This window comes from Myotis lucifugus, unplaced genomic scaffold (genome assembly GCF_000147115.1).
Source record: "Myotis lucifugus unplaced genomic scaffold, Myoluc2.0 scaffold_9, whole genome shotgun sequence".
Classification (NCBI taxonomy): Eukaryota; Metazoa; Chordata; class Mammalia; order Chiroptera; family Vespertilionidae; genus Myotis; species Myotis lucifugus.
The window spans coordinates 7,827,542-7,837,824 of record NW_005871057.1 but is presented as its reverse complement, the minus strand read 5'-3'; positions in this window follow the sequence as shown (position 1 = coordinate 7,837,824).

Sequence of the window (10,283 nt, the reverse complement as noted above, 5' to 3'; positions counted from 1 at the left end):
TTTTGTCCATTGAGTATGATGTTGGCTCTGGTTTTGTCATATATGGATTTTATTATGTTGAGGTATGGTCCTTCTATTCCCACCTTGCTAAGAGTTTTTATCAAGAAAGGGTTTTGGATTTTGTCAAATGCTTTTTCTGCATCAATGGATATGATTATATGGCTTTTATCTTTCAGTTTGTTTATGTGGTATATCAAGTTTATTGATTTGCAGATATTGTACCATCCTTGCATCCCCAGAATAAATCCCACTTGGTCATGGTGTATGATCTTTCTAATGGAATGCTGGATTCAATTTGATAGAATTTTGTTGAAAATTTTGGCGTCTATGTTCATGAGGGATATTGGCCTGTAATTCTCTTTCTTTGTATTGTCCTTATCTGGTTTGGGGATTAGAGTAATGCTGGCATTGTAGAAAGAGTTTGGAAGTGTTCCTTCCTCTTGAATTTTTTGAAATAGTCTGAGGAAAATAGGTTTTATTTCTTCTTTGATGTTTGATAAAACTCCCCTGTGAATCCATCTGGTCCAGGGCTTTTGTTTGTTGGAAGTTTTTTGAATACTGTTTTAATTTCCTCCATAGATATCGACCTATTCAGATTTTTTTATTCTTTCTGGTTGAATTTTGGAAGGTGATATTTTTCTAGGAATATGTCCATTTCTTCTAGGTTGACCAGTTTGTTGGAATAGAGTTGCTCATAGTTTTTTTTTTTTTTTACAATTCTTCATATTTCTGTGGGGTCTGTTGTTATTTTGCCTCTTTCATTTCTATTTTGGTTATTTGAATCCTTGCTCTTTGCTTCTTGGTGAACCTGGATAGAGGTTCATCAACCTTTTTTATCCTTTCAAAGAACCAGCTCTTGGTTTCATTGATCTTTTGTATTTTTTTGTGTGTCATTTATTTATTAATAAATATCATTTATTTCTGCTCTGATCTTTATTATTTCCTTCCTTATCCTCACTCTGGGATTTTCTTGTTGCTCTCTTTCTGATTCTTTAAGTTGTAGAGTTAGATAATTTATACCAGTTTTTCTTGTTTTTGAGGTAGGTCTATAATGCTATGAGCGTCCCTCCCGGGACTGCTTTTACTGTGCCCCATACATTTTGGATTGTTGTGTTTTCATTATCATTCATTTCCAGGATGTTTTTTTATTTCTTCTTTGATCTCTTTGGTAACCCAATCATTGTTTTATAGCATGCTATTTAGCCTCCAAGTGTTTGATTTTTTTCATTGTTTTTATTGTAGTTTATTTCTAATATTATGCCACTGTTAGCTGAGAAGATGCTTAATATGATTTCAATCTTCTTGTATATGCAGAGACTTTGCCTATGTCCCAATATGTGGGCTATCTTTGAAAATGTGCCATGTGCACTTGAGAAGAATGTATATTCTGTAGTTTTGGGGTGGAATGTTCTAAAGATGTAGGTTAAGTCCATCTCATCTAGTGAGTGGTTTAGGAATGCTGTTTCTTTGCTAATTTTTTACCTAGAGGGTTTATCCAGTGATATTAATGGGGTATTAAAGTCTCCTACTATGATTGTATTGCTTTCAATGTCTCCCCTGATATTTTCCAGAAGGTTTTTTTTAATGTATTTGGTGCTCCTGCATTGGGTGCATATGTTTACCAGAGTTAAAACCTATTGTTGTATTTATCCCTTTAGAATTGTGAAGTGGTCTTCCTTGTCTCTTGTTATGGTCCCCACTTTGAGGTCTATTTTGTCAGATAAAAATATTGCTACCCCAGCTTTTTATCATTTCCATTTGCCTGATTGATATTTTTCCATCCCTTCACTTTCAGTCTGTGTGAGTCCCTTGTTCTGAGGTGGGTCTCCTCAGAAGACAGCACATATATGGGTCATGTTTTCTTATCCATTTAGATACCCTATGTCTTTTGATTGGAGCGTTTAATCCATTTACGTTTAATGTTTTTATTGATAGGTACTCATTTATAGCAATTTCTGTGCTTTATGCCTGTGTTCCTTCCTCCCTTTCTATTTCTTCTTTTTACAGCATTCTCTTTAGCATTTCTTGCATTGCTGACTTGGTAGTGATAAACTCCCTTAGCATTTTTTTATATTGTCTGTGAAGCTCCTGATTTCCCCTTCAATTTTGATTGATAGTCTTGCTGGATAGAGTATTCTTGGATTCAGTCCTTTGCTTTGCATCACTTTGTATACTTCATTCCATTCCCTTCTAGCTTGGTGTGTTTCTGTTGAGAAATCATTTGATAATCTGATGGGGGATCCTTTGTAGGTAACTCTCTGTCTCTCTCTTACAGCCTTTAAGATTCTATTTTGACATTAACATTTGCCATTGGAATTATGATGTGTCTTGGTTTGGATCTTTGGGATTCATCTTGCTTGGCACTCTCTGTACTTGTGCGATTCTTTTCTTTCCCATATCAGGGAAGGTTTTTGTCATTTTTTTCTTCAAATAGATTCTCTAATCCTTGCTGCTCTTCTTGTCCTTCTGGCAGCCCTATTATGCATATGTTACTTTCTTTTGTGTTGTCCCAAAGCTCCCTTAGGCTCTCCTGCTTTTTAATTTTTTTTTCCAGTTGGTGTTCAGATTAGACTTGTTTCTCTACCTTATCTTCTAACTCACTAATTCAGTCCTCTGCTTCTTCTAGTCTACTGTTGAAATCTCCATAGCTCTTTTGATTGTAGCTATATCACTTTTGATTTCTTCCTGATTTTTGTATAGGTTGTTAATTTTCTTGTCCATCCGGTTTATGAACTGTATGACCATTACTCTGAATTATTTTTCTGTCATATTTCATGCTTCAGTTTCACTTATTTCCTTTCTTGGTGATTTCTTTTTCTTTCTTCTAAGGATTGTTTTGTTGACTCCCTATTCTAATTATCACCAGAAGGTCCAAACACCAAGTTGCGGGGGCCTGAGCTGTGTGCAGTGGGAGCGTCGCACCACCCGAATGTCACTGAAGAGCTCTGACACTGATAGACATGTGTCTGCCATGGGTCGGTGGGAGCCACGCACGCTGAGAATCAAAGTCACCAGCACTCAGTGCTGCCTCATGCGCACACCTAGAATCAGGGACCCCATGTTTGCACACTGAGAGTCAAGTCACTGGTGCTCAGTGCTGCCTTTTGCGTGGTGAATCAGGGTCCCCGGTCTGCTTGGGAGGCTGGGTTGCACAGCCACCTTGTGTCAGCAGGAAGCCCACTCCTCACTCCTGTGCCACGGGAAATAGACTCCCATGTGTGTGCACCCAGGTCAAAGTTAAGTCGCATAGCCACCCTGTGTTAGCAGGAAGCTTGCTTGTGTGGAGTGGGTCTGGCAGGGCCTATGATGCTGCAGCAGGCTGGCGGGGAGGAAATGGGCTCCATGACTCACCATAATCTGTGGCCGGGGTGTCTGGAGACTTGGTGTCCGTGGGTCTACAGGTCTTTGTCCGGAGTGGTTGTAGGGTCCCAGGTTGTGACTGAGACCAAATTGAGTGGTGGTGAGGCTAGGGTCCTATTCGCAAGCAGTCCTGTTCTTCAAGATGTATGGTCTCTGTCAGATTATCTATTTTTTGTGTTGTTGTTTTTAATCCTCACCAAGGATATTTTTCCATTGATTTTTAGAGAGAATGGAAAGGAGGAGGAGAAAAAGAAGGAGGAGAGAGAAAGAGATAGAGAGAGAGAGAAAGAGAGAGAGAGAGAGAGAGAGAGAGAGAGAGAAACTTCATGTGAGAGAGACACATCAATTGGTTGCCTCCTGAACATGCCTTGATGAGTCAGAAATCTAACCTGCTACCAAGGTATGTGCCCTTGATCAGAATTGAACCTGTGGCCCTTCAGTCTGAGGGCCAATGATCTAATCATAGAGCCAAACTGGCTAGGGCAAGATTACCTATTGAGATAACCCAAAAGTTGTTTGCTAATAAAGTTATAGCACTTCTAAATAAGTTTTAGAAAATTCAGTATTATTTCCTTACCGAATATTTGATTGGGAAAAAAATAGAGCATAACCCTACTTTAGCTATGTCTTTTAGAATAAGAAGTGAAAACAGAATATACGTTAAATAAATTAATTTTATAATGAAAGATGTCTGTTTGGGTAAAAGTGAATATATTTATTAATTATGCACCTCAGAATCAGGAATTATAAAACATCTGCCTAAGCTCTCTGAATTGTACTATTTGTATACATCTTCACTCTCTTAATAGGTGTCAGCCATGTTGTGTCCTTGGCTTCCTTATAGAAATCCTTTCTCTAGACAATGTTTGTGCTCTTTTTAATAATTTTGCATTAGGCTTTATGTTGTTAGATTTCTTTTTTTTTTTTTTTTAAATATATTCCACTGATTTCTTACAGAGAGGAAGGGAGAGAGACAGAGAGCCAGAAACATCGATGAGAGAGAAACATCGATCAGCTGCCTCCTGCACATCTCCCACTGGGGATATGCCCGCAACCAAGGTACATGCCGTCGACAGGAATCGAACCTGGGACCTCTCAGTCCACAGGCCAACGCTCTATCCACTGAGCCAAACCGGTTTCGGCTGTTGTTAGATTTCTTAATTCAAGTAAGAACTGCTCTGAAGATTAGACATTTTATGGGAAATATGAGTCATCAATACTGTCAGGAAACCAGCTGAGTCAGATATATTGACTGAAATTTACTTGAAATCTAAATGAGTAAGTCTTGGTCAGATAATCATACAAGTGAATGTATAAAGACTATCTCCTAAAAAAGACTTAAGTATAATTAGATGCTGGAGACATTTCCTAAGTAAATCAGAAATTCAAATTTTTACCAGAGGTTTGTGAGAAATGATTGCAGGGGTGATGATGGAGAAATGTGCTTGTTACACATCAAGAGCATAAGCAATTTGATGAGGGATTTATCTCTCTGTTCATTTGCTAGAAAGGAGGGAATGACTTGTTAGGTTTCATTGTATGTGGATAGTCAATGAATGTTCAGGCAGAGAAGAAACTCTGACCTTTGAAATGTCATTGTGCTTGCCAATGTAAATCAGTCATTTATGATGCACACATACCTTCCTCAGAAAGTAAGGTAAAGATTGTCAAGAAGAGAACATTTACTGGTTTGATGATGTTTAAGGTGGTTTATCTCAATGTGAATAAGTTACCAGTGTATTACAGTCTGCCCCACTATGTGCATTGTTTATTGCATTATGTTTCACCACAAATCTGATGTTCTCTCTAGTTTGAACTCACATCTAATTAGAGGATTTTACATTCCCTTTTAAAATCATCAAATATCCTCATATGGATGAAAAAATTAGCTTGACTGGGAGTTGTTTTGTGTAAAATCTGTGGCTTTGAAAATACTGGATAATTATTTTTGGCTGCATGAATTGTTCTTTCCAAAGTCTATTATTTTTTATAAATTGATTTATCTTAAAAACAATAACTATTTCTGTAAAACTTATCCATCAGCAATAGTTAGCATTGAATTGACAGTGAAACAGATGGCATGTAATTTATATACTATTAAGTTGTTCGCAAGAGGGAATGGGAATGGGATGGGAGAGGGAAAGTAAGGAACTAGTCAAATGGAACTGAGGAAAACCATGAAAGAAAAGAAAAAGATATTATGTTAAAAGTTTTGTCCTTAATTCCTCATTCTTATTTCTTCAGCTCCCAAGATAGCTTTGTTTTAAATATATTTTTATATTGTTAACTCCCACCATCTTTCTCTGCCTTGAGAGGCAAAACTAGAGTGGGTTGGTGTATGTATATAGAAATCATTTCCATGTAGGTATCCTAAGAGGGCACTCTACGAAGGATGGGCCCAAGTATATCTGTGCATATTCTACTTGAATATTAGAAAGTACAAATTCATGTCACATACTATTTTTTTGCACAAAAAAATAATACTATAAGAATTTGTTCCATTAAGTAAAAATGTAACTCTACAGGAATATTTTGACATTTTTATTAAAAAAATATAAAAATAAACTGAGCTAGAAAATAACTGTCATATTTAAGTATTGTTTTAATAATTAACACATTTTAAAAATCCTATAGCTCAACACAATACTTGAATGGTTTTACTAATACTCAATAAATCTCTTTTCTTTTTTATTGTTTAAAGTATTACATGTGTCTCCTTTTTTCCTGATCAACCTCTCCCAGGACAAGCCCCAACAGCCCCAATGTCCATGTCCATTGGTTATGCTAATATGCATGCATACAAGTCCTTTGGTTGATCTCTTACCCCTCCCCCATCCTCTCCTGCCTTCCCTCTGAGGTTGGACAATCTGGTGTTTGTCTCTGGATCTATTTTTGTGCATCAATTTATGTTCATTATATTCTATATATGAGTGAGATCATGTGATACTTATATTTCTCCAACCGGCTTATTTTGCTTTGCATAATGCTCTCCAGGTCCATCCATGCTGTTGCAAATGGTAAAAGTTCCTTCTTTTTTATAGGAGCATAGTATTCCACTGTATATATGTATCACAGTTTTTTAAAATTTTTTATTTTATTATTTAAAGTATTACAAATAGTAGTACATATGTCTCCTTTTATTCCCAATTGACGTCCCTCCAGCCTCCCCTACCCCCGACACATGTCCTCACCCCCCACCCCCCAGTGTCTTGTGTCCATTGGTTATGCTTATATGCATGCATACAAGTCCTTTGATTGATCTCTTACCCTCCCGCAACCCTCCCCTGCCTTCCCGCTGTAGTTTGACAGTCTGTTTGATGCTTCTTTGCCTCTGTATCTATTTTTGTTCATCAATTTATAATGTTCTTTATATTCAACAAATGAGTGAGATCATGTGGTATTTATCTTTCACTGACTGGCTTATTTTGCTTAGCATAATGCTCTCCAATTCCATCCATGCTGTTGCGAATGGTAAGAATTCCTTCTTTTTTACAGCAACATAGTATTGCCTTGTGTAGATGTACCACAGTTTTATAATCCACTCATCTGCTGCTGGGCACTCAGGCTGTTTCCAAATCTTGGCTATTGTAAATTGTGCTGTAATAAACATAGGGATACATATATCCTTTCTGATTGGTGTTTCTGATTTCTTGGGATATATTCCATAAGCAACAAAACATAAGACATATGTCATAGCAATACAAGATCTTTATCAATACAGCTCCTAGGGCAATGGAAACTAAGGAGAAAATAAACAAATGGGATTACATCAAAATAAAAAGCTTCTGCACAGCAAAAGAAATCATCAACAAAACAAGAAAGCCCACTGCATGGAAGAACATATTTGCTAATGTTATCTCCAATAATGGTTTAATCTCCACCATTTACAGGGAACTCATACAAGTTGACAAAAGGAAGATAAACGATCCAATTAAAAAATGGGCAAAGGACCTAAATAGAAACTTTTTGAAAGAGGACATACAGGAAGCCAGGAGACATATGAAAACATGCTCAAAGCCACTAATCATCCAAGAGATGCAAATCAAAACAAGAATGAGGTACCATCTCACACCTGTCAGAATGGCTATCATCAACAAATCAACAAATGACAAGTGCTGGAGAGGATGTGGAGAAAAAGGAACCCTCATGCACTGCTGGTGGGAATGCAGACTGGTGCAGCCACTGTGGAAAACAATATGGAGTTTCCTCAAAAAGTTAAAAATGGAACTCCCATTTGACTCAGTAATCACACTTCTAGGAATGTATCAATATCTCTTTATATGCGAGTAAACCCATTTGCAGTTTTACTGATTTCCATGGGGGTTAATAATTTTTTTCCCATGTCAAAATTTGTTGTAGTATAGCCAAATTTATGCTTAGAGAATTACTTATTCACCGTGATAATTGGACTAAAAAAAGAAAAGGGAAGAGTTTAAGGTATGAAACTAATCGGTAGCTCAGTGTAATTTAAAAAATCAACTCAGAAAGTTTAATAAGAACAGTCAAACCTATATAAAAATTAATTTCTGGGGAACTTCAACTATAAACATGAAAAGGTATCATGTTTCAGTAACTGCAATTGTCTTTGTTCTGTTTTTTTTCTTTCTTTCTACCAGTTAGTGGACTCCCTTAATGACGTCTCGTCAGATTTCATAATTTGTATATATGTTTGGATATAATAACTGTCAGCTGTTACCAGTTTCCTAGGTGGGGAAGAGGAAGGAGAATGCCTCACTCATTTCCTCTGCCCTGTGAGTCTGAGCCTGTTGACAAATCCTTTTCAGCCATTAAGTATTGTAGAATGTTAACTCACTTTGCTTTTCTTCTTTTTTTGTGTGTGTGGTAAATCTATATAACATTTTACCCTCTCTCATAGCCAGAGGCAGAAAGGAATATTAGAACAAGAAGCAAGACTTTTAAAAACTTGGCCTTGGAGAACTTAGTAACTTTGTTCTCAGTAGGGTGCTCACTGCCTCTACCATAGCCTGCATTCTCTGGCAAGCCCTGGAGACAGGACCATATGTCAGTCAGTACCTCATACAAGCTGTGCCTCATAAATTCATTATACTTGTGGAAACATATAGTGAAGGAAATGGTTGTTAATAAGTGTGAAACTATACTCCTGCCAAATAAACACAATGCATTTGGAAATAATTTGAAAAAGAGTCAGTAAGTCAGAAAACCTAGATTCAAAGGCATTCATCAGTTCATCTAATCATGTATACATTTGTCCTGTTAACATGCAAGGCACAGTGGTGGAAGCATGGAGTTTACAACAGATAGTTGTTTGCAGCAACAAACAGCAGGTTCAGAAATGGACAGTGTTACCTTAGTATCTCAGTATAAGCTGTTAGTGTAAAAAAAGAGAACAAAATAGAAAGAACACTATACAATGTAGCTTGAAAAAAGATAATGTATCCTGCTATTGATTAATATGTCTGGAGAACATGCACTTGTTATCATACTCTTTGAAAGAACTTCTTGAGAATATATTACAAAAGCATATGCACATGTCCTTGAAAGCAAAGTTAAACAAACAGATGGTAAGGAATATCCTATAAAGGTAATTTTTTATTACATCAGCTTATGGAACATTTAAGGAAGTTGGGAGTCAGTTATATATTAGACACAATTGAGAAATAATTGTAATATAACCTGTCATCATATATTTTGCTAAAATACATATGAATTTTAATAATTTAAATTTCAAAAATTGTAATACCATAATACAATAATTAAAATTTTAAGAATTATTCTATATAATAAAAGGCTAATATTCAAATTGTCCCCTTGGGAGTTCGACTGACCAGGAGTTCAACCGCTCACTATGACGTGCGATGATCCCCAGGGGGTGGTGTGGAGTGAAGGAAGGTCCCAGCCAGCAGCCGGCAGCCGGGAGAAGGAAGGCCCCAATTGGCCCTGTTTGCCAGCCAGGCCTAGGGACCCTACCCATGCATGAATTTCATGCACTGGGCCTCTAGTAATACTATAGTAAGCTAAAACATGAATTATCTGTTATTATACATTACATATATTTTAGATATTTCCACACAAAAACAATATAAGTAAAAGGTCAAATTTAAAATGTGGTACATAATACAGCCTCCATAATAAGATTGTGATAGGCATTATTAAACAAAGAAAACAAATAGAAAATTCTATAAAGTAGCCATAAGAAAAAAAGGGGTCCCTCAGCCCGGCCTGTGCCCTCTTGAAGTCTGGGACCCCTCGGGAGATAACGACCTGCTGGCTTAGGCCTGCTCCCGGGTGGCAGAGGGCAGGCCCAATCCCTAGGTACAGCCCCTGGTCGGGCTCACAGCAGGGCTGATTGGGGAGTTGGGGCACCGCCCCGTCATGCACACAGCAGGGCGGATCGGGAGGTTGCGATGCCACCCTCAGTCACGCTCAGGGTAGGGCTGATTGGGGGGTTGGGGCACCGCCCCCTGTCACACTCAAGGCAGGTTCAATGGGGAGGTTGCGGCGCCACCCCCCTGTGATGCACAGAGCAGGGCCAATCAGGGGGTTGGGGCGCTGCCCCCTGTCACTCACAGAGCAGGGCCCATCAGGGGGTTGGGGGCGCTGCCCCCTGTCTCTCACAGAGCAGGGCCAATCAGGGGGTTGGGGCACTGCCCCCCCCATCACGCACAGAAGCAGGGGCCCATCAGGGGGGTGGGGGAGCTCCCCCTTCTCATGCACAGAGCAAGGCCCCATCAGGAGTTGGGGGAGCTCCCCCCCTGTCACGCACAGAATAGGGCCAATAGGGGGAGTTAGGGCACTGCCCCCTGGTCCCACACAGAGCAGGGCAGATCAGGGGGGTGGGGGCGCCACCACTGTCCCACTCAGGGCAGGCCGAATGGGGAAGGTTTATGGCTCCTACCCCGTTCACACACAGGAGCAGGGCCCGTGGGCGGGGGGAGGGGGGT